This window comes from Rissa tridactyla, chromosome 3 (assembly GCF_028500815.1).
Source record: "Rissa tridactyla isolate bRisTri1 chromosome 3, bRisTri1.patW.cur.20221130, whole genome shotgun sequence".
NCBI lineage: Eukaryota > Metazoa > Chordata > Aves > Charadriiformes > Laridae > Rissa > Rissa tridactyla.
In genome coordinates, this window is record NC_071468.1 from 91,042,564 (window position 1) to 91,066,663 (window position 24,100).

At 41.4% G+C, this 24,100-nt stretch overlaps 1 long non-coding RNA gene across 5 annotated transcripts in view; it reads left to right on the forward strand.

Moving 5' to 3' along the window:
* The window catches only part of LOC128906762 (uncharacterized), a 90,293-nt gene that overhangs the window by 49,796 nt on the left and 16,397 nt on the right, over positions 1-24,100 (forward strand). For 4 of the 5 annotated variants that reach the window (XR_008465315.1, XR_008465313.1, XR_008465312.1 and 1 more), the window contains 8 exons: positions 3,741-4,032; positions 8,216-8,479; positions 10,133-10,210; positions 17,670-17,953; positions 19,059-19,300; positions 20,497-20,580; positions 22,174-22,286; positions 23,706-23,990. This is a non-coding gene — a long non-coding RNA (uncharacterized LOC128906762). Of the gene's footprint in view, positions 1-3,740; positions 4,033-8,215; positions 8,480-10,132; positions 10,211-17,669; positions 17,954-19,058; positions 19,301-20,496; positions 20,581-20,721; positions 21,092-22,173; positions 22,287-23,705; positions 23,991-24,100 lie in introns of those variants that run through there. The other variant, XR_008465316.1, reaches the window with a different exon arrangement.

Sequence of the window (24,100 nt, forward strand, 5' to 3'; positions counted from 1 at the left end):
AGTTAGATAGCAAGGTGCCTCATGATTGTAAATGAGTCCAGGGTTAAGTGATAGCTGGGAGATTTTTATTTTTTTTTTTTTATTTTATTTAAAATGATGATTTGGTTGGAGGTCTGTTAGTTCTGCCCCAGCCTCATGCGAGTGGCTCAAGTCCTTTACTGGGTGTAGCTGTTAGTAATATTTGCAAGATGGGGGATTTACAGACACATTTATTCTGGAGGAATCTAATCACTGCATTGCTTTCGCAAATGTAGCTGTATCAGAAGCAAACAGTGCATGAATTATATGTCTCGGCAGGATTGATCGTGCCCTTAGGAGCTATCAGCAGCACCCAGAGAACAATTACATTCTTCTGCTCCCAATAATGAAGTACTATTTAGAAACAGAAAGTCGTTATGTAAAACTTTGAGAAATGATACAATTACATTACATTACACGTAATTTTGTCATAGGCCTTGCTTATTACATAAAATTTAAATGTCTTCTGAGAGGGAATTCTGTAGTGCTGATTTCCTGCTCTTGTGCTCCAAGGCACTTTGCCTTTCTGTTAAATGATAAGAGCTGCTCAGGGTTAGAAATAGCATATATTCTGAAAATTCAAAAAGCTTACTTATAAAAAGTAAGCAGTTATCGTAGTAATTATCAGTTAATTTAATATTAAATACCATGTTAATTTGCCAGTATCTCTTTCATATTTTGGTTTATCTGGTTATTACAGCAAGATGTAAATCAAAGAAGCGAACACAGGCATCATACTTCTAAGATTATTCATCCTGTGTAGTCAGTCTGATTTCTTTGTAATTGTTTACAGATTTAAATTGAAGCCTTACTTTTTTTTTCTTTCTTTTGCATAATATTTGGCCTTTGTTTTGCGTGCTGGTTTTGACTGGTGCGTGACCAAAAGCTGTGTGATGGAAAGGAAAATGAGTTGTGTCGGTCCGGTTTGCGCAGTCTTCAGTGCAAAAGGTCCCAAAGGCAGCGCTCTGGTGAGTGGCCGAAACGCGGGGCTGGGCCATGTGCCACCCTCTGCAGGGAGGCAGAACTGGGCAGCAGGCAGCACCACAAACGGTCAGGACGGATCTGCTCTTAGCACAGTCTCTCCTGTTTTATCTATGGAAAGTGAGACCTGGGGAGACAAGCTGGTAGGAAAAACTCAATAACACTCCTAAATCTTAAGGGCCTGAGGCTGGAACTGCAGCAAACATGAGTTAGTGCCTGAGCAATCGGGCATTGTCTGCATGCATCTCATCGCTTTCACTAGCAGGTCTCAGTTAAACAAGCTTTTCCTTAAAGGGAAGATGTTAGGAATATTTCATATCAACCCTTCTATACCTTAAAGGCCTTTTATTTAACCAGGACTCTGCCACAATGTGAAAAGTCATCAACGCTGGTTCTTATGGTCCAGGACCACATAGGAAATAGGGGCTTAATTGTATATAAACCAGTTGAAGAGGCTCTGTCCCATGGAAAGAAAAGTAAGGAACAGTTTTAAGTGCATAAACAGTCTCTTATTTAAAGGCAGGTGCTTTCCACACTTGTATTTCTGTCTCAGTAATTGATTGTGGATGGTTTCAGCAAATGTGTTGCATCAAGAACTCAGTAACATTAGTGTCTTGAACTGGGGTTGATTTTTTCCCCCATGGTCTCCTAGTATTTTCTAATGGGCTGTGTTGCATGTTGCTTTTTAAAATCAATTCTGTGGCAACCATGTTATGCTAGCAGTGTGTGTGTGTGTGTGTATTTGCATGCTGGGAGAGTGGGGCTCCATAGGAAAACTTGGGAGAAGCCTGGCAGTCCCAGGAGAGCTGACAAGACCTGGTTAATCATTTAAATGTTTAAGATTTTATACTAAAGTCTTACAGCACAGAAGCACTGACGTAGTTCCCGCAGACTTTCCAGTGCTATGGTCACTTAGCAGCCTCCTGAAGTAATTAATTATGATTTTATTTGACTGGAATTAAGACTCTTGAGAGGTCATTAGGGTTCAGCTCGTGTATCATGTGAGACAAAATTGTATCTCCATTTAGACAATTTCATATTACAACTTTCTTTTCAGTATTCTTCTTTTTTTATAACAGAAGCTTTCAAAAGCTTAAAGAAGGAGACAATTCGTTTTATTTGAATTTCAACGAAGCAGGTAGTTTTATAAGCCTCAGAGATGTGAGGCTAGGCAGTCCATACTTTTTATGTTAGTCTCGCACCTGACGACATAAAAGGATCCTCTTCTTTCCGGGTGCTTTGGCATGGCACAGACCTACGGTAGGAACTGACTTGTAAACAGCAGATGACGATGCTAGAGAGGCTGAGGAAGTGACTGACCGTTGTTGTCCGCTCCACCTTTTCCTCAGCAATCGCCACTGTGCTGTCATACTGTTCATGAACGAGTTCCTCTACACAGTCTCCAGCCTCCTGGGTTAGCTGATGTTGGGTTTTCTTCTTACACTGTGTTTGTTCAGTGCCTGAATGACGCTGAAGCCATCTTTGCTGTGCCATCTGCCCCAGTGTGGGTGTCTGCTGGGAGTGACTGTCAGGTAGATGTGTGCAAGGATGGCCCAGATCTCCTCTGTCTGCTGAGAAGGTTTTGGGGTCCCCGGCTGGAGCAAGCTGCTGCATGCTCAGGGATCAGACCTCCTCCTGCTCCGGGGGTAAAAAGCGGTCTGGGATGTGGCAAGCTCACTCCTGTGAAATACCCAAGCCTTTCCATGTGAAAATGGCTCAGACCTAGGGGAGCATGAAGGTTTTTAGTACCAGTGGCCCAAAACATTTTGCAAGAACCCCCTGTGTATGCTCCCTAGTGCAAGCACTATCTCCTGTTGGTACTGGAGATCATCGAGCCTGTAACTAGCTAGCAAGAACCATTGCTGTGCAGTGCTTTGTATGTTTTCTCTTTAAATTCTGTAAAGTTCAGTATGTTTTCTCTTTAAATATGCTTTTTTTACACAACAGGATCAAGTCCTGATGTAAATCATAGTGGATAAGGAAGTCAAGTAGTAGCCCTGTATCTGCACGCTACATCCCATGATGGAAAAACATGCTACTATGCATGGAGGAGCAACAACTCTCGATTGTTGTCTTCCCGCTTTGTCACCTTGCCCCTTTTATGTCCTAGGAGCCATTTTCCAATGTTTTAGTCACTAGTACTGCTTAAAGCTCTAAAGAAGTATTAAAATTTTAAATAGGTGCAAGCCCCACAGATTGGTTGTGAAAATATTTTTGTGGTATTTCTCCTTTATTTCAATATATTATCATGAATAAAATGCCTTATGCCCTACTAGAGTGTATCCAAGCTAATAAATTGCTGTTGAATGCATGGAATTGCAGAAGCCTGTCATTAGCATCTTGCATGAGCTGCATTTTGATGTGGCAGTCAAACCGAATTAAATTCCACTGTGCCCAGACACAAGGTAATAGCTCAGTGACTGCTGTCTTCCTAGCCATCCCAGGTGGTGACGTTGTATGAAACTCAGTGCTACAGAGCTGCAGGGAGGTGACAATCATACAGTGCCCCCCACCCTTGTGTAGTACCCCCCACCCAGTAGCTTTGATTTAACTGCATTTTCCGTTTAGGTTGTAGAAGAAAGGCAATAGTAAAACTTGTCAGAAACTATGTATGCTAAAAAGGCCATTAGGTTAGCTTTTGACTTTTTTTTTTGAGGGATATGAATATGTAGCTAGAGATGCAGAAAGCCAACTAAATGTCTTCTTTTTTATAAACTTTGAAATTTTGTGTGTCTCAGCAGGAGCTCCTGAAGTTTCATTTTTAACCCAACCCTTTCTGAGATCCCTCGGCATAGAGATGAGAGCTTAATATACACCCTTGTTTCTGAAGTAGTTGCTCTCTCTGCCCACATCTTTGTTCCTGAATTTCTGAGGGCCAGGATATATTAGAAAATCCTCAGGTCCCGCACTGCTGGTGGATAACCACGACACTTGGAGCAGCTCTGGATGCTGGACAGCCTGGAAATGCAGGAACCCGTTTCAGTCCCTCAGCTGCTAAGTGGTGCCTGCTCTCCTCTGCGCCTGCTAAGAAGTGTGAGATGTTTTTTTTTTTTCTTTCATGTTATCTGATAAAAAGTCTGTGTAGTTCCAGCTTCCCATTTATTTCTGGAAAGCTGCTCTGCCTTTGAAAACTGCCAGCTCTTTCATGAGGAGCAACGGTTTTCACATTATGCAGTGGTTTGTTTTTCAGTCAAAGCCTTCACTCCTGGAAACAAGTAATTACAGGAGATCATTCCCTTATTTTAGAATGAAAGAAAACCCCAGAAATAGTTATTAGTTTTAGTGGTTGCAGTGAAAAACTCAAAGTCATGACTCAGATTTACTCCAAAGGCAAATTAGAATGTAAGTAAAAATAACCCGGCATTTATTTTTTTAAAGCCCAAATTCTAACACAGCTTTAAAAAAACAAGGGGTTTTGTCTGCCTTATAGTCTTTGGACGTTCATAATTGGTAAAGCTGACATTGGTAGGGCAGTGCTACATAGAGACACACACTTCCTAGGGATTGTGGTCTTCATTTTAATCCATCTATCCCTCCTAGGGAAGCACACTGTGTCTGGTGTAACCCTGGGGTTTTATTTCACATTGCTGAAGCTCCAGATGCAAGAAAAAGAAATGTACAGACTGAAAAGATTCCTGAGGCAAAGAATGAGGATATAGGCTCTTGTAGAAAAGATCGACAAAACTTAGGTAGAAATGACATGGAAGATCTGAAGGAATCTCCATCATGAAAGGTTTTAAGAACAAGTTTGAAAAACCCCTTTCAGGAAAGGCGTTGGGAGAGTGAAGAATTTGAGCGGAGGGTGGTCTAAATGATATCTTAAAATCTTAAAATCTTTTTCAGTTCTCTCTTTATTTGCTGCTCTTGGACTTTCTGAATGAATTGTGAGGGACCCTCTGAATCTGGTTTTTTTTTTTTTTCCTCCGAAAATCACAGATAAGACTAAAATTTAAATATATTATGTCTATATCATTACTTTTGTCTACTAATCATGTAAGTCATTAGAGAAGTAAAACTGGTTTTGATAATGAGCTGTTTTCCATAAAACCATCTTGATTGGCATTACCTCTGCTTCTGGTTTTATATTGTTTAATACCTTCCTAAATAATGTCATCTTTTTGCTAAGCATCACGTTATTCCTCTATTTCTGGTTACCCTTTGGGACAATGGTGTACAATTAGCAATTTTCCAACCTGGAAAGTCCTCCAGTGATCCAAATTATATCAAATTCATATCCACAGACCAGCTTCATGGCAGGTTCTCTAACATTTGTTCGGGGGCAACAGCCCTGGTCTAAGTAAACCTAATGAAATCTATAGAAATCCTGGGTTTAACTCTGGAAAAACAAGATGGCGTATCTGGAAGATGCGGCTGTTAGTATGCACGCAAACAGACTGCCATGTTCAGAAGTATTTTAAACTCTGTGGTAACATAGGAACTTAAAACTTCAGTGAATTGTATGCTAATTTACCAGTTCAACAGAAAACACTGCTTAGTATTTTGTTTTTCCCGTAGCATCTGTTTTACAATAAGTGTTAACGGTGATTCAAAAAATAGCAAACGAAAAGATTTGTTTTATTTTGTAGAAGTGACGGTCTTGAAATGTAGGTGTGAGAATACCAGAAAAATAGTTTTCATTTTCCGTATCGCTGAAGGGGATGGCAGGAGTGAAATAGCAGACATCAGTTATATCAGTTGTTTTGATTAAAGTGGTATTTACCCTGCTGCTCTTTCATCCGCCATCAATCTTAACTGGATTAAAAACAGTATCCAGTGGCAAGAATTCATTATTAAAGTTATTTTCCAAGTATGTTTAGTTAGATGAGCAATCGCATGTGTATCATGCCTTCTTTTACAGTAAAAATGGTATGAGAATACGCATAATTGTTAATTGCTTTCCTTTTACTAATGAAGTGGTATTAAAGGGAAAAAAGTATTTTTTCCTGTCCTGTGTGAAGACTATGAGAAGTCTATTTCTCAAGAGGAATCATCACAGTATTGTAACAAAGAAGCTGTTTGGCAAAAAAAACGTTCAAGATAGACCTATTTACAATCTGCAAATCTTCAAGTCAGTTTTCCTCATCTCAGGGGCTGAAGTGGCATACCTTTTTATAGCCATAGTGATGCATTTTTATAAGTGCATGTATTTTATGTCCTGTGAAAACCCACATGCATCCAGTGAACATGAAGTTTGCTTACTCAGCTCTTGTGAAAACCATGGAGAAATTGACCTTCTGTCCTGTGCGGTTTGTATAGCTAAACCAATAGTGCAACTGTGTATGTATGAATTGGGATTAGAAAAGAAACTGCAAAAATTCTAGGATATTAATGAAAGGTAACATTATTTGAAAAGTTTTTCATGTTTATACTTTTATTTTCTTTGTTTTAAATGGTGAAAAGACCTAAACAGGGCAAGATCTAAAAGTGACGAGTTAGAAGAGCAGACACCTCTTTGCAGCTGGCATGTAGAGAAGAAGGGTGGCATATATTGGATTTAGATATCACAAAGACAGCATCCCCTTCTGCTCCCAGCAGGAATTTTGTGGTTGATCTCAGTGCTAATAGGATCAAACAGAAAGACAAGAGGCATGTAGAAGTGGATAAAAGCGAAGAGGTAAAAGGACCAGACTGGGAAAATGCCGACTGCACTGATGCAAAAGCCTGGCAGTCCCTAGAATTAGACGTCGCATTGAAAAATGCAGCACCCTTGTTCAAAATGTATAAATTACTTGCAAAAGGATTGATATCCATAAGTGTTCTACCTGCCTCATGAATGCATTAGTAACTGGGTTATATAGATATGTATATGGCTATAGTTGTGTGGTATTCTGCATAAAATAATTGTTTATCAGTAGACTTTCTAGCAAATAAAAAAGAAAATTTGAATTATTTTGCAATAAAATAGACTAGGCCATACCTAATCCAGCAAAATCTGTCCTAGGCTCAATGTGAAACAAGAATTTCCACTCATGAGATGTTTTTTAATTTATCCTTTGGTTGCACACAAGCACATCATTACCATTATTCAGCATTATGAGAGCAATAGTACCAACAATAAAAGATAATGCAATATGATTTTTATTTAAATTTAGATTTGATTAATAGCCTTGTTGTAAAATTTTACCGGAGAGGAATAGAAATCAGGTGGAAGTAAATGGAAATAAAAAAAATACCTTTGTTCAGTCCACGTCTTGAGAGAAGACTGAAGGAGGCTTCAGTGAAAGGCTTTTGAATAAGAATTTCCTTTGTTTGGGTGTGATGCTTTCCAGTGTGGAAGGAAACCTGTAGGCAGACTTTTTTCTGTCTTGGGTCTTAGACGAAAACTAATGTGACCCAGATCTGAAAGATGTGGCAGCCCTTACCAGGAAGAATAAGGGAATAGTTGATCTATGGAGCCTGTCTCCTTCTGTATATCCATCTTGTGTAACTCCACCCTGCTAGACATCTGCTGCCAGCTTCAGTAGTTTCCAGGCCCTTTCTCTAGCTGAGAGAAAGCTAGAGACCAAGCTTGGAGACCAGGTCATATGAAGAGAGGCTGAGGGAGCTGGGCATGTTTAGCTTGGAGAAGAGGAGGCTGAGGGGAGACCTCATTGCCCTCTACAGCTACCTGAAAGGAGGTTGTAGAGAGGTGGGTGTTGGCCTCTTCTCCCAAGTGAATAATGACAGGACCAGAGGAAATGGTCTGAAGTTGCGGCAGGGGAGGTTTAGATTAGATATTAGGAAGAATTACTTTACTGAAAGAGTGGCCAGGCACTGGAACAGCCTGCCCCTGGAACACCCTCAGATGGTGGCTGAGTCACCATCCCTAGAGGTATTTAAGAAACGTCTGGATGTGGCACTTCAGGGCATGCTCTAGTGGCAGAGATTGTAGGTTGGTTGCTTGTGGGTTTTGTTTTTTTGTTTTGTTTTTTTTTTGGTGTGTGTATGGCTGGACTTGATATCTCAAAGGTCCTTTCCAACCATGAAGATTCTATGATTCTGTGATTCTGATGTAGAGACAGGCAGTGACTCATTCAATTTACTTTAGAAACTTACTTTGGGATGAATATTAGGCTCTAAGGAACCCAACTGTCCCCATGGAAGAGGGAGCTTCCTAGTTTAGACTAAATGTCAGCCTTAAACTTTCAGCCTGCTGAAGTTAGTGTTTCTCAATATGATTTAATGTTATTCATTCTAGTGTTAATTTATGCCTCACTGTCACATTTTCTTCTTGCAGCATAGCTCCAAGTATCGTGTCACTGCCTGACTCCCTCATCCGAGCCTCTAAATGTGGAAAAGGAAGAAGCCTTCACCACTCTAGGACATAGAGCCACTAGATGCCACATTTGACTTGAGGCTGTTTCCATGGGATTCGTTGTTTCATACTCACCACTTTCTCTAAAGGAATATCTGCCTAATATTTTTTTCACAGTTCCGGTAGCTCCCACCTATTTTGTCTCCATACAAGAAAAAACATAGTTTTGAAATCTAGGAGGAGAGGGTATGTATGTATCATGATTTAATGAATGATCTACTTTGGCAACAAGAGACAGAGTGGCAGCCCTAGTGCAGAACGGTGAGGACACTTGCAAGGTTGGATGCCTTAGTCTTGAGTAAAGAACAAGGTAATGCAGCTCCAGGTGCCTCTCTAGTTTCTTTGGAATTGGTTTGAGTTTCTCTGTGTGGCACTGCATTGTGTCCTGCAGACTTACTGGTAGAGTTAATGTGTGCCCAATAAGCACATGGGCCTGGTGAAGAAAGGTTGGATAATTTTATGTAGAGAAGATTCTTAGAGGAGCTGAGGAGCTTGTGACAGAGAAAGAGTTATCTGGCAGAAAAATTGTATCTAAAAAGGCACAGCATGTGTTTGCAAAGGGATGTTCAAACTGTGTTACTTAATCAGGCGCTGCGAAAAGATTATTTTTGAAAATATTTTGGCAAGATCTCCTGACATGTAACAGATGATTTGCAATTCCTATTGCATGCACTCCAGTAACAGTTCTGAAATAATATTCTGTCTTAATTAATGAAGTTCAGTTTCTTTGGAATTCAGCTTTTTCCTGGGTGGCAAGAGGGATGATGAACAGCACTGAAATAAATGGGTCCAAATTACTAAGCCCAAAAAGTAGTTTCCTTCCCCATATTAGGGAAAGGAGCACTGTCTATGGGTTGGCCATGGCCACAGACCCAAGGGAAGCATGTGTGAAGACTGACTGAAACTACCGGAGATGTTTACAACTACCAAACTGAACCTGCCGCTCCTGCTGTTGCAAGCAGTACAAATACTCCATTTGTACTGCTAAGCACAGGAATCATTATGCAGCTGAGTAGAAAAGTGCAAGATAACTGATTAACCAAACTGTTCTGTAGTTAGGCATCCAAAGGACAGAGGATCCCTCTAGTCTTTAAAAGGACATTTACTTTTTACTTACATTAAGGGAATCTTACAGAACTTACTTAAGGTTTCTTTTCCGTTCTGCAATGCAGAACTCCTCCCTGATGTGTCTATGTACTTGAGTCCTTTTAAAGCCTAAAACACATATCTGTTTGCTTTCATCTCCTTCCCCCACTTCTTCCCTTTCCATATCTCTTCAAAATCCAGTAGACAGAAGTTTGGAACTTGTATATTGCTCCTTGCATAGCCACATATTATGAATGTCAAAACTGTACACGCTCCATATTTCATTTCAAAAGTATTACCAGTATGTTCTGAGCAACATTTGGTTGTTATTATACTGTAACAGTGTTCACAAGTTTGGGGTAAAAGAGACTCCCAGAAGTTTCTGTGGCACTGCCAGAACTGAAATACAAATGAACATTTAAACTATTTTGAAGGTGGAAGGTTATGGACTGTCGGGCATGATCTCATTAGGGAAGTCCAATTAATGGTAGGCTAGATGAGAGGTGAAGTCTTCCTTTGAGAAGCCTAAATCTTCCTCAAAGTTACATTTTCCTCTAAATGGCACCTTCCAAGGACTTCCCAGGTGCTGGCCTTCAATAGGTCTGGAGTTAATTTTGATCCAAGTTGCTTGCTGCTTATGTTTGTACCAGTCTCGAGAAGGATGAGAAGAATCTTGAATAGAGCTTTTAATATTTATTCTCTTTTCTCCTATGTTACTACTAAATTATTTATGCCATGTCCTTCTTCTCCCAGGTGTTCTTAATTTTGAAAGAAACATTCCTACTAGACATCAGTTTGTTTATTGTGAAACCTAGGATGTACCTCTCTGAGGTAAGAAAGTGCTTTAAGGCTAGAGAGCTGAAATGCTCAGAATACTCATTAGATTTTACATCTGTACAAGTCTTCTAAAAACTTCTATTCAACTACTGCATAGTTTGGAGATATTGAAAACTCTGACAGTTGATCAAGGGCAAATCTGCTTTAGTTTGGTCTCTCCTCTGCTCTGCCAGCTTGTGAACAGCACAGAGTCCTACCTCTGGCCAAAGCCCTGAAAACTCTGATAAGACTCTCAAGAAAAGTCTTGCTCTCTCCTGCTTTTGCCTGTGGACTTGGGAAGCTGATACCTTGGGAACATACCAGGATGGAGTCACAGTCACATCATGGGATATGGGATATTGTGATCCAGAGCAAGGATTTGAGTTGCCCCCTGAAGGGTGGGTGAATGGTGTGAAGTTTGCTTATCCATTAGAAGGAGAACACAAACTACTGCAGATGTTCCCATCCCAGGTGAAATACTGATTGTAGGTCTGCCTGTTTCATGATGTTAGAGAAGGTGCAGCTGCCCAGGGAGTTTGCAAGGCATGCTAATGGGGCAAACAGCCCACCGCACACTTCTGGTGCAAAGGGACATGTAGGAGGAACCGAGGACTGGGATGTTCTTCACAGTAGCTTAATAAGAGTCCAGCTAGGAGGTAATCAACCAAGCCTGCAACACATGGTAACTGATGCTGAACCAGAACACACAGGGTGTATTTCACCCATGAAAGGTAATTTTCTCTGTGAGGGAATACATAAATTTCCTGTGTTGCATGTTGGAAGAAAAGCTTGAAAGTAACCTGACCTAAGCTATTAATTTCTGACCAGGTTCCCCCAGCCTTTTCAGTGTCTTTGTCTATTTGTATTCACGTAGTGAAGGCAGCTGGTAGAGCGTGTGTGTGTTTGCACGTGAGCTATCATGGGAAACAGACTGTGCTGTAATGCGAGGGCCAAGGCAAACTGTGACCATGCTGAGCTATCTGTTGTGCTACTGAAGAATGGCTTGTTCATTGACTAAGGTTGTATTTAGCAACTCATTCACAAGAATTCAGAAACTATTTTCTTCAGCTGGCATATTTGCTTCCCCCAATGTAGATTTCTGTTTGTCATCAATTTGCCTCTGATTTTTTCAGCATTCTTCTTGATTTTTTCAGACCAGCCAAAGCTGACAGCTGTTTTAAGCAGGTGGGAAACTAACTTCATTACTTCTGTGCTGTCAGCACTGGAATCTATGTGTTTAAAAGTATATGCATACATATATTTATTTATATACAAACATATTTCATTTTACAGCATGAAATTATAAGGCAGGAACTGTTCACTTAATATATCAAAGTGCCAGGCACAACTATTGCACTATATCATAAAAGCAATACACAGTAAATCACTTATATATTTGCTTGTATATGACAAAATATTTAAAGCTGGAATCTAACCTACTTCAGTTTCAAACTAATTGAAAGTTATCATTTAAAATTACTGAATTTGTGTTTTGGCTCTGCAGTAAGTCAGACTTTCAAGGTCCTGTGATTTTGCCTAGCACAGAGTGTGAAGTCTTTCAGAACTTGCACACGGAAAGAAATGCAAAATCCAAGCAGAAATGTTCTGCAATAACGTTCCATTATCCTCCGCAGCCTTTTAGTCTTCCCTCACACTTTAATGCAGCAAGGAAGGAGGAGAGGGGATGCAGGAGACTCTATGGCCAAGCCCCCTTGTGTGTTGGGAAGAAAAGCGCCGAGAAGAAATGCTCCGCACTTCCTGGGTCTTCCCCATATCATGTCTTCTCCAGCTAATGAATGGGTGGTGTTTTATCATGACCATTTTGATGTATTATTCATCCCGCTTGTTGCATTTCCTCTACTGATGACAGAGGGACTACTCCCAGCAGCAGATCCCATCATCTTTCAGCTTTTGGTTGAGTGCTGCCACCAAGCCCACAGCAACAAGTTGAGTGAGTCCATGTACTGCTCTTGCTGCTGGAATGCCAAATGTTATTAATTCATGCTAAGCCTTTGACTCCTTTGGCAGGCTTGTTTCAAACGGCTTATTTTCAGCTCTCCGTTTCAAACACGTTCATTATGTTTTGACAATGCATAATTGCCCAAAATATCCCCCCTTAACTTTACCTTCATCAAAAGCATCTGACACACCAGGTGATACTTTCATCATTTACAGGAAGAGAGTCACGGTCAGTTATGCTGCTTCTTATGGATGGGAGGCATCAGTGATTGGAGACAGTTCCCATCTAAGGGATAAAGGTCAGGGGAGGGACTGAAGGCCTTCGCTGATGGGCTTCTGATAAAATATTTCAACTTGACTGGATTCAGGCGTGTGCTGTGCGCTGCTGTGCTGGCTGACTTTCAAAGCTCTTGAAAAGTGTGCCCGTGCCTCGGAGTTTCTGTGCCAATTCTCTAGCCGTTCTGCAGGTCAGAAGGGCAAGTTTCAGATGTCCCGCTTGCCGTGTGCAGAGTTGTAATTCATAGCGTGGGCCAATTTAATAACCTGATTAATTTATTTATACCTGGCCTTCAGCCACAGAGTGCAAAACAAGAATCCTGAAGCAAGTGTCAGTGCATTTGCTTATGAAACACAGGCACAAATTGGCAATTTTTTTTTTTAACCTGAATTCAACATCGATATTAACTGGGGGGAATGCTCAGTGCCTACGTATATTTAATAATTAGTGTAGCACTACAGAAGCAGTCTCAAGTGAAAAGCCATCATTGCTTAACTAATCTCTCGAAAAATTAGGTAGGAATAGAAATGTGTATTGTGGGTTTTAATGCCTAGTTCTCCAGTTATGGTGAAATCTGAAGGAAAAAGAACCAACCAGCCTTCAAAGATTTGTACGTCAAATGCTAGCTTAACTGTTTCCTTTGCTTGAGAATAATTTCATTTTCCTTCAGGGCTGATCCTTTGTTGGTCCTAGGCTTCTTATTACCACTGTGACTTTTGGTGACGTGTGTCCTTTAGGACCTGTAAACACAAATATTTCTTCTGCCAAGAAAAAACGTGTCCTAAAATCCACATTTTCAAAGTGTTTTTGCATATACATGCATATATGCATACATACAAACCCCTAAATCCTTTTTGACATGCTTTTATTTTCTTCTTGAATTTTTCTTCCTGTGCAACAAACATTATAAAGGCATCGGCTAGAAATACTTACTCAGTAGGTCTTAGGTTTAGCTCAAAGGAATCTGGACAATTTAGAGCCAAAAATACGAAAGGTGGTTGCTTCTGTGAGAAATGGGCTGTGTGTGAAGCGTAGCAAGAGGCTAATTCTTTTCTCTGTCACTGACAAGCTCTCCAAACATGGACAGGTTTGGAGCCAGAGGGACTGGGTTATTGAGGCATACTGAGCTACCACCTGTTTGCTGAGCCACGTCTCTTAGCTCATTTAATTTGTGAAGTGAAGCATATTAGCCTAAATGACCACAACCATGGTGAAAACACGGGACAAGACGACAGGCTTCATTTCCAAACTTCAGCTTGCTGTTTGATTCAGGAGCATGGGGGCTCAGAAACTCCTCAGAAATTGCTAAGCAGGATAGATTCCTGTAAAGTGGCAACAAATGGATACTCCTAAAAGACACTGGGGCCTCTGTGCTTCCAGATCATGAAACACACAAAAAAGTAATGAAGACTTACAGAGCTGTTTTCAAGTTTCTGTTTTAGGTCTGAAGACAGGATAAGGATCCTTCCCATCTTACCCTAAATCACTGGATATCATCAGGTATTGACTACAAAAGGAAAAACATCATTTTGCAGCTATACAGAGCCTTAGAGCACCCACAGCTTGAATACTGTGGGCAGTTTTCATGTTTGCATCTTGAAAAGGACAGAGTGGACTTTAAAAAAAGTACAAAGAGGGTAACTAAAATGATTAAAGGGATGAAGTATCTGCAGACAAGCTGGGACTTCAGTTTGGGGAGGCTTTGGGACATGTGGCTGAGGTTTACAAAATCACGGAGATAGTGGTTAAGGTGAATGCAGAAATGTTGTTCTCCTTCAATACAGGAACTTGGAGAAGTGATTTAAACTGATGAGAAACTTGTTAAAAGCACATAAGATAAATTATGTCTTGATGTAGCAGGTAGTGACCTGGAACTCATTGCCGTGGGAGTTAATGGAGGTAGAAGGTATCAGCAGCTTCAAAAAGGGACTAGGCAAAAAGGAATACGGCTACAGGTCCATGAACAGATACTACAGGGAACAGGCAGGATTATCCTGTTAGATGTTAGATCTTGGTGGAGAAGTAATATGAAGCCCATATTCCTCATTTCCTCATATTCCTAGTTTCCTTCATATTCCTCAGAAAGGATTTTTTCAAGAAATTACTTAAGCAATGATGGATTTGCACTTGAGAATGTTTCTGTATTCTTACACTAATTATTAAATATATGTATTTATATATATATAAAAATGAAGGAGTCATCCTTCATAAACGTGTGTCTGGCGTGCTGCTCCTACTGTCTTTTCAGACCCAAATTCAGATAACTCCTGTGGAAATGATTTCATACTCATGGCTCTTTGATCAAGTTCAAATTTACTGTTTTGTGGAAAGGCTGTTATTTCTCTCCTTGGTTCTATTTTTGCATGTCTGTAATTGTCCTCGGTTAGTTCAAGCTGGGCAGATGTCATTAGGTGGCTGTGACTTACACCCAGATCGAGTGACCCATAGTGTCCGGGTGTCCTGTTGCCAGGGCTGGGCAGGCTCTGGGCAGGTACAGCAGCATAAGAACTGCCCCAAAAACAGGGCCACATCCCTGCTGCTTGCTGTGGAACAGCTTAATTTTACCAGGTGGCAGTCACGTGTGAAGGTGTTGTGGGAAGACACAGTCTGTTACCTGCATCTACCCCAACTTCAGTTGCTTGTTGGCTTGCACCACACAACTGGAAGAAGAAAGTGAGCTGGGGAGAGGGGCCAGGAGCCGGGCAGGTGGCCATGGGCACTAGACATATCTGGATTCCAGGTGATGAGCTGGACCAGTTTTCAAAGCTCAGTTTTCTCTGTCTTCCTGGTGGGAGTACTTTATGAACACATGAAAATGCTCCTCCCCATGAGAGTTTATGAAGGGAGAAACAGTTTTTCATTTTGGCTTTTGTTTTCCCTCGGTTCAGATTTGTAACGCTCACAGGTGTTTTTTGAATAGGCTTAAAAAAGACTTGCTGGCAACCTGCAGAATGCCAGAATCTCACCGAATTTGTGCAGTGCTGGAAGAACTGTGCAAGATGTCTAAAATCCAAATCTGCAGAACAAAACATGAATTCTTCCCCTGCCAGCACAGCGGCCACCCCTGGGCAGCTTCATCCCAGGGACAAGGAAGGTCCCTTTACAGCACAAGGCTGAAAGCCAGCAGCAGGAGAAGCACTTAGAAGCCGTGACAACTTATATAAGGATGATCTGCAGCCTCCAGGGAAATGAAACAGCATTTCACCCACTTGATCTCCAGTAATCACATAACATCTGTAATATAATCTAGAAATGAAAGACAAATGACAGCTCCCATGTCGTGCTGCTCATCTCATGGTGAAGGCGACACTGAGCAGCAGCTGAAATTTGATGGACAGATTTCCCAGAAATAAGAGGATAGGAAACCAAACTAATAGCTTCTTTTTTTTTTTAGTTATATTGGATTAAGGCATGGCTGTGAGTATTTTGTCATCTGAGCTCAGCGTTCTGTGGGTGAATACGATTATTCCAAGATTTGAGTCTTGTATCATTCATACTAGCAGCAGGCTGAAATCAAGCAGCTCATTGATGTGGCCAGGCAGAATGGGGTAAATGATTTGAGTTTAACAGCTGATGGCTGCCTCTTCCTCATATTCCCAAAGGGCTGGGGAAAACGCCCTACGAACCCTTCCACTGTATTTGGCAAAGATTATCTGTGAGTCTCTACTGGGCTTGAAATATTTGAAGAGTGCTTATAAGGTATTGCCAAAATGAAAAGTACTATTGTGTTTAATTCTGCAAATCACATGGCATTATTTTTGCTGTCAAACTGACCGATATGTGGAATTAACTTGCAGCAAGAGCACCAATGACAAATTGCAGATATAGTTTTGGGTGTTTTTTTTAGCAATTTAGGCTGATGTGAGCTTAGACTTTAGTTTTTCTTTTATATATTTTTTGAAATATCCAGGTAAGCTGAATTTAGAGGGGCTCACACAAAATTAAAGTGCATTCATATAGTAAGTGAGCATACACATATGAGGCAATTCGGCATGTTTACCTAAGGCCTGACAGTAGTGACTGATACTTTGTAGTACAAATACCCCACTGATAAGTGCTCTTAAAAACATTGATTTGCTGACCTCTTATTTTCTATGAATTTTCCCCTCCCCATCTTTTTCTCCCTCCTCTGTTCTAAGGTATCAAAATCTTCTTTGAGATGGTGCCCGGTGGATAGGTGCATAGTTGACTGGGGCAGACTGGGGTGTGTTGGGTTTGCTTGCAGAGAGGAGAGGTGGTGGCCCACCTGGTGCCAGCAGGCTCTGAGGACTCCCTGTGCGGTGGGGACGCGGGTGGGTGTGAGACTCCTGAGCCTGAAGATGCAGAGCCTGCAACGGTTTCAAGCCAAAATGCTGAATGTGAAGACCTGGAACTGACCACGTGTCTCACAGCTCTTAGTACTCACCTCTCGGCAGAACGGGGAAGGAGCCTTTCCACCAAAGCAGGCTCCATGCCAGGCAGCACGGTGATTTATTCCTTCCTCACAGCGATGCTGGCACACTGCGCAGCCACGTGTAGCGGCAGCTGCTCGCTGTGTGCTCTGTCCTACCTCTCTTCACCCCGTCTACTTGATGCAATAGTTGGATGCGCCTGAAAAAAGCCCTGGGCTAGGAGGGTTAATGCCGAAGCCTGCGACTGATGGAGGAACCGTGAACACCATGTACGCCCTGAACCTGGCAAAGCTGTGCATCCTGACTCGTGCCTCCCCATGGCCATTAATGTTGTTCTTGACAGGAGTCAGTGTCCCACTGACATCACACCTAACTGCCACCAAGCTCTGCCCTGTATTGCAATAGTTTTGCCGCCAGTGATTTGCGTGGCAGTCTCAGTCCTACTCCATAATCTGCCAACCAAACCCACTGGGCAACATCAAATCCACAGTTTTGCCAGTCTGGTGAGACAGTCAGCGACAATACAGTCACAATGGCCAGATCCATCACTTCCAGGTGGAAAAGGGGACACCTTACTCTCTCAACTTACTTTTGGTGCAAACACACCAACAACAGGTATTGGGGCCTGCAGTTTTAAACACAAAATCACACTTACCTTTACTCTTCCTTGCTGAGATAAGAGAATAGGTCTTACTTAAACTCTGAAATCTGACCATCTTTTCTGTTCCTGAAAATAAGCAGAGGTATTTTTTCCTGAACAATGGCTTATAATTTGGTCTGGAGTGGGTGCAGTTCCTGGCTCTGATGCTGACAAACTTTTCCCCAAACTTTTCTCTTTTGCAATAAGATCTCCTGCACTAAAGATGGGAGAAGGGCAAGGAATATGCTGATGAGCTGGGAGATGTGCTGTGAGAAGACCATAGCATAGTCTGAGAGGTATCCCTGTTCAAATATCTAGTGGCTGCAACCATTCTAGATGGTGGTTTCAGAGGAAGGTTTTCAAAGGTGCGGTGTTTTGGGCTTCTTTTCACTCCAGTGGAGTTTATTTCTGCCATGGCTCCATCTCTTCCCCATCCATCTTCTGGAGCCCAGACCCAGAGGTTCTGCTCAGCTCTTAAAATAAATAGATTGGTAAGTGAAATCATGTCCAGTTGCCAATAAACTCTTCACTGTAATTCCTGACAGCACAGCAAGGGGTAATAACCATCGATTGTGGTTTAGAGGTTCAGGTTGGACTGTAAGAAAAATTACTCCACCAGAAGCATCTTGAAGTGGCTCATAGGGGCTGTTGGATCTGCAACCTTGGATCTTTTCAAGATGTGGCTGGACAGAGGCATGGCAGACCTGAACTAGTGACGACAATAGTCCAGTTTCAAGCAGGAAGTTGGATTAAGTAATCTTCAAACAATATTTCTATGGTTTTGTGATTGTCTATGTTCTTAAATTGTCAGAATGGTCCTTTGAATGGGTTTGGCCTGAGGCAAGTCTCCTGAACTATCCCCAGGCATCACTTGGGAATTAGCTTGAGCCATTCCATATAAGAAGTTTGGGTGGTGCCACCTTGTTCATAAGGGAAAAAGAATTCTATGGCACGGTAACAAGGCATTCTGTACCAGTTGCCCTCAGTGCCAGAATGTCCAGAAAACATATAACTAATTAAATTTCCTAGGATAGATGTGTCCTGTCAAGGAATGTAAAGCGGCAATCAGTGGAGATGTGTTTCCCGCTTGGCTGTGTCGCTGGTAAAGGCAATCACAGTGTGGCCATTTTGCTAGCTTTGACAGAAGGCTAACAAAATGTGCTCTTATTTACTGGAGCACTTGGATCACTAGTTTATTACTTTAAAAGTTCTTTAAAGGATGAAAATGACAATCATTTATCACTGCTGTCAAGAGGGTAATCTAGTTGTGATCTTGCAGATATGTTTCTGAGTATTCTGTAGCGAAATAATATTTGTCATTGTCTTTCTCGATAGAGATGTAGTGTGATGTTAAATTCAATTAGGATATACAATAAGAGGGGGTGCTGTCACATAATAACTTGATTTCTGAGACCTGAAGTTTATTGTCTTGAATTCTTGGTGTGGGCTTTCCAATGAAATAAAAGTGAGACTCTAGTAGTCTTTGTTCACGGGTAGTCCAGTTTATGGGCTCCAGGCTACATGTGTCTGTAAGCAAGGTGGTAATCCAGTGCTTTGTGCTTAGGAATTTTGGTATTGTTAATGTTTTACTTCTAGGTGGGGTCACAAGAATTCTATTTCTGGATCAGACCAGGAGGAAAGTCATCCATTTTGTCACAGGAACTGGCTGGGATCAGCATCAGGGGGAGCCTGAGGTTCTGGAAAGCTGTGGACGCAATGTTTAGTACCAGATGGTGAAGAAAAAACCCGCAAATAACCCTGCAGCAAAGGGTCTGGAGTGAGAGATCAGGGAAATTCCCAATAACCACATTTAGACCTTGTTTTTCTGACCTTTGCCGGTGGGTTTACATTGCATCCAAAAAGTCTCCTCTTTTTTTGTTGATGTCCACCCTTAGCAAATGTTGAATGCAGATGAGCTCTGTCTCCAGAGTGCTGTGCTCAGGCTGAGAGGGGGGAGAGCACGGTGCCTTTGGGCACAGCTGGGCTGCGTGGTCGCCATCTCGGGGAAGGAAGGCAGAGCAGGCTTGGCCCTGGGCAAAAGGTCACGCAAACCGGCTGGTGCTTAAAGCTACGGGTGAAGTCTGCGGGCAGACCAGCCTCAAATGATTCTCAAATTACCGTTTGGGGCTGACACTGGGAAAAGTGGATGCTTATGCAAGCACAGGATTAGCCAGCTCTTCCTCTTAACAACTTTCTGAAGAGGAAATTTTTATTTCCATTCCGTAACCGGTGAAGTCGGAGTGGTGAAGTTACACTTTCTCCAAGGGTACATGGGGGGTTAGTGGGAGGGTTTGAATTATAACCTGTCTCTTCTGCCCCCAGCCCTGAGCTTAGCCCTGCAGAGCGTGCTGCATCCCTCCTCATTTCCTGTTTTCTTTGTCCCACCACATCCGCTGATGGATGGTGAGAATGGTGAAAACCGGTCACCGGGTCCCCTCTCCAAGTTGAGTCCCATAGATCTTTTTGTATTAGCCACATTTATCATCCTGTATATTCATTCGATTAGTGACAGATTTACTTTTGATTGTAATGCAGCATTCAGCTCAGCAGGGCATTTTTTTTTTGAGGTGTTTTAGTCTTTTTAAAATAATAAAAAAGATTTTTTGTAGTGCCACTTTGCAAAAGGAACATTTTCAAGTAACATATAATTATACTCTACAGTTGTCAAACAGAGCAGTGGTTAAGTGGCTGTTCAATAACATGCAGCGGCAATGCTATATCAGGTACTAACGCTGCTTATCTTTTAGCTAGAGTGTAATTATTGGTATTTTAAGCAAAGTACTGCATTCATTCCCACGTGAAAGTGCTGCTGTAATGTGGGGAAGTATTCTTATATCATAATGCTTATAAAAGTTCATAGGCATGTGAGTGAAAATGAACGTGTCAATCACCCTAGAAAGAAAATGGAGAATTGCTCATCCTCATCCTTTCTAAAATCAGTAGTTTTAAAAAAAGTACGAATGTGTTAGAGGCACCTAACTCTTGCGTGTTCTGAAAAAGTTCTGAAAACATATTGTCTTCCCCCACTTTATAGGGTAATAGGCCTACAGAAGAAGACGTTGCTTGAATGCAGAGGGCAGCAGAACATAGTAAAGGCCATTCAACATTACTCAAACTGGTAAGTGTCTGATAGTATTCAGTTCAGCATGTTTTTCATAACACTCTAAATTAAATATCCACAATTTTTAGAAGACTGTTTGACTCTAGAAAAAAAATACACTGGAAGAGCTAAATTGTCCCTCAAATTCTTGATATCGAGGTGTGTTTTCTGCAGTGTTTTGAAACCCAGGCGCACTGAGAAGACTTAGCAAGGAAAGCTCCACGTGTGTTTTGTGCATCTTAAGTACGTATTTCTATAGGTATTAACTTCCGTCACTGTTTATCAGGATGAGAGTGTGGGAATTTGGGGAGCGTAGCACCCTCCTCAGACACTGCGCATACTCGCACCCCTGTCACTTCTCAGCACCAGCCGCCTGCTAACCTGGAATAGGCAAGACTCAAAAGACATCTGACACCCTGTCCCACCTTATTGCACAGCAGCAAGGCTGCAAGTGCATGGGCTAATATGATAGCAGTTTAAAATGCTCATGACTAGAAGTATAGGGAAAACATTGTGAACACTTATTAGAATTTTGAATGGTTGCTCATGCATAGTATTTCTTTAATAAGCATTTCAGTGAAAGCATGTTTGCAAAACAATGTCTTCACTATGTCTGAATACTTGCCTTCGTAACAAAAACGTGGTAGCTGCAGAATAACAAAAATGCTGGCTGTTTTCAGATGGTTGCTATTTGTCCATTGTGTTATGCTTGAATCTCTAAAAAGATCTGTCTGGGGAGAAAAAATAGCATTGTGTGAAACGTATCCAGTCACACACCAAACAGAGATTTACTACCTATTTATGGATTACCTGAAATGGACATTTCTTTATGTATTCTTCTCTTATTCTCAGGAATAACTGACACTTTTACACAAGACAGGATTATTTGCAAAGAGGATAATGGCTAAATGTGTCAGATTTATTCACAGTGAATCATTCAAAACAACCTTACTCAGATTTTTTTTTTTTTTCTTAGAATAAAGACCTGCTAATAGATGAAAAGGAAGGTTTATTGTCCAAAACATGGATCATGAGATACTGGTTGAAAATATAGCTGAATTCTTTTGTATGTACGTAGCTGCAGCAGATGTGCAGAAGTTTTATTTGGTACATGAATCTTTCAGAGGTACAGCATCAGATGGCAGCTGCCTGCCTTGCTAGCCTGTATCCTGAAATGAATTATTTTATCCGTGAACCTCAATTGTGGCCTGTGTATTCCTAAAAAAAAATAAATGCTTTCTCATAGCTTCAGTAATATGTGGTGAATGTTCCAGACCAGAACGTGAGTTGCTGACTTGCTGGATAGTAGCGAGCAAAACTTCTTTGGTGTTAATTCTTCTAACTGCAAACATTAGGTAAAATCAGGAGCTGACTAAGCTGGAAACAAAGTGCTGTCACTTACAGAGTCAGCTGGTAGCTGGTGACAGAACTATCTCTATATGGGATGAGCAAACTCTTTCTCTCAGCCTTCAGTTTGAATCATTAGGTTGGATATCACAGTGTAGCATCCACAGCCTCACACCCACCCTGTCAAAGATGGTAGAAGAAGAGATTTGAGAATCATAGAGAATTAACGCAAAATTTTCTGGCTGATTCTTCCTTCCCTTGAAGCTCACAAGGCAGTTGCTGAATGGGCTCCTGCAGCCTTGCATTTGACATGAAGTAAGTGTGAACATCCCACCAGTTTTTCCAGACCTAGGACATATTCACAGCAAAACTCCCTGGTAAGAATCACTCGTAACTTCAACTCAGCTTCCCTTTTCCCCTGAGGAGTATTTAAAATGCCCAAATTGCCTGCGGCTTTCTGGGAGCTCTTTTTGCAGAAGGAGAGCAGGGTCACTCTTAACCCTTTGACATCAATTCCCTCTTCCTTCTCTCCACCCCTGGCACTCTGCTTATTTAATTACTTTGCTCCTCAGCTAGGAAGAAGTGAGCATTTGGCACCAGAATGGCTAAATGCTCCCAAAGTGCCATCAGTCAGCTCTGAGGCTGATGGACAATGGAAGACTGAAGGCCTTGGGGACAGACCTTGGGGAAAAGACCTTGGGGTCTTTCTGCTCTGGAGCCCTGATCTGAGCTGGCTCAGTTCTGTAGAGACAGAAGCTGACACAGCAACGTGCGGACTGTTGTCTCTAGCAGGGTTGCCCCTGAAGTATTAAATGCAATCAAACATAAGTCAGCAGGCCTCTATAGTTCATTTCCCAGTGGTATTCTACTCAATAATGTGCTTAACTTTTTGATATGTTTCAGAAGCATGGTAATAAAGAGATATATCTGTGCAATGCCATCTTTCACTTCTTTGAATATAGTCCCTCTAGGCAAATTCAGTAGCATCTGTCCAAAGTAAAACAGAAAGTAAAATCAAGCACCTAAAAACCAGAAAGATAAATCATTTAAACTCTAAGTGAGGCATAACTCTGAGTTTGGACTGATAAATCCCCATACTTGGCACATCAATTATTTCAATAGGTGATTCAAAGATGAAGGCGGCCATGACCTGAGGCTGTTTAAAAATCAATGGTGAAGCGGCTTAGCAAGCATGCTGTTTACTTCTTGGGCTTCCACATAATGAATGATTAATTAAAATATATCTATAGTAAAAAATTAATAATTTTAAACTATTTTCTCTTAATGACTGATCTGTTTATTTTCCTCCTCCTAAGGATTGTTTATTGGCCTCATTTGATTTTTGTTTACTGAGGTTTGAAAATGACCTCCTTATATTGGTTCTGGTAAGAATTTTCTGTGTGATGAGACCTAAACCTTCCCCCATTAAATACCATGCTGAAACTCCTGGGTATTTCGGTAATCGGGTCTTTGGGGTAACTGTCAATGTGGTGACAATAGTCTCAAGCGCCTGGTGCTAATGTGCATCCATGTCTGTAGATTCAGACCCTAGAGGAACATAAATGGCTATACCGTGGAGTTATCAAAACAAGAAAAACATGCATTATTTATCTGCTAGAGTGGAACTGGAAGGAGTTACTGTAAGGCTGGATAGTGCCTGAAATATATCCTTAGTGCCTAATCTTAATCTAAATTGTACTTGCATCTGTCCCATTTGAGGAGCCAAATTTGAACCACAATTTGACAGGGGAAAAGTATTCCTATTGACCTAAATAAGCCTTTTTTCTTTCCTGCAGACTGCAGGCTCAAGGACTCTTGCTGTAGTGATTTAACAAACATACCGGCTTAGCACAAACATTGTGGGGAGGTCTGATATCTTCACTGTGACTACTTCCTTGCACTGAATCTGGGCCAAAATCTTGGGCCTTATCTTTGAAATGTCCCGCAGAAGTTTGGACTTGAGCTGATCTGAAAGGTTGTGTGAACATGAAAGATGGAACGTGGCTGGGAACACTGTTTCTTTAGCACGTCGGTGTCTGTGGAGGGGGCAGCTCCTTTGCTAGCTTTTTCCATGTCCTCAGGTAAGGTCCATTATGTGCTCTACATGCACAGCTAATTATTCTATTAGGCACACAGTTTTGCCTTCTGCTTGGAGTGAAGGTGATCAAACACCAAGCAGTGTGTTGCTTAA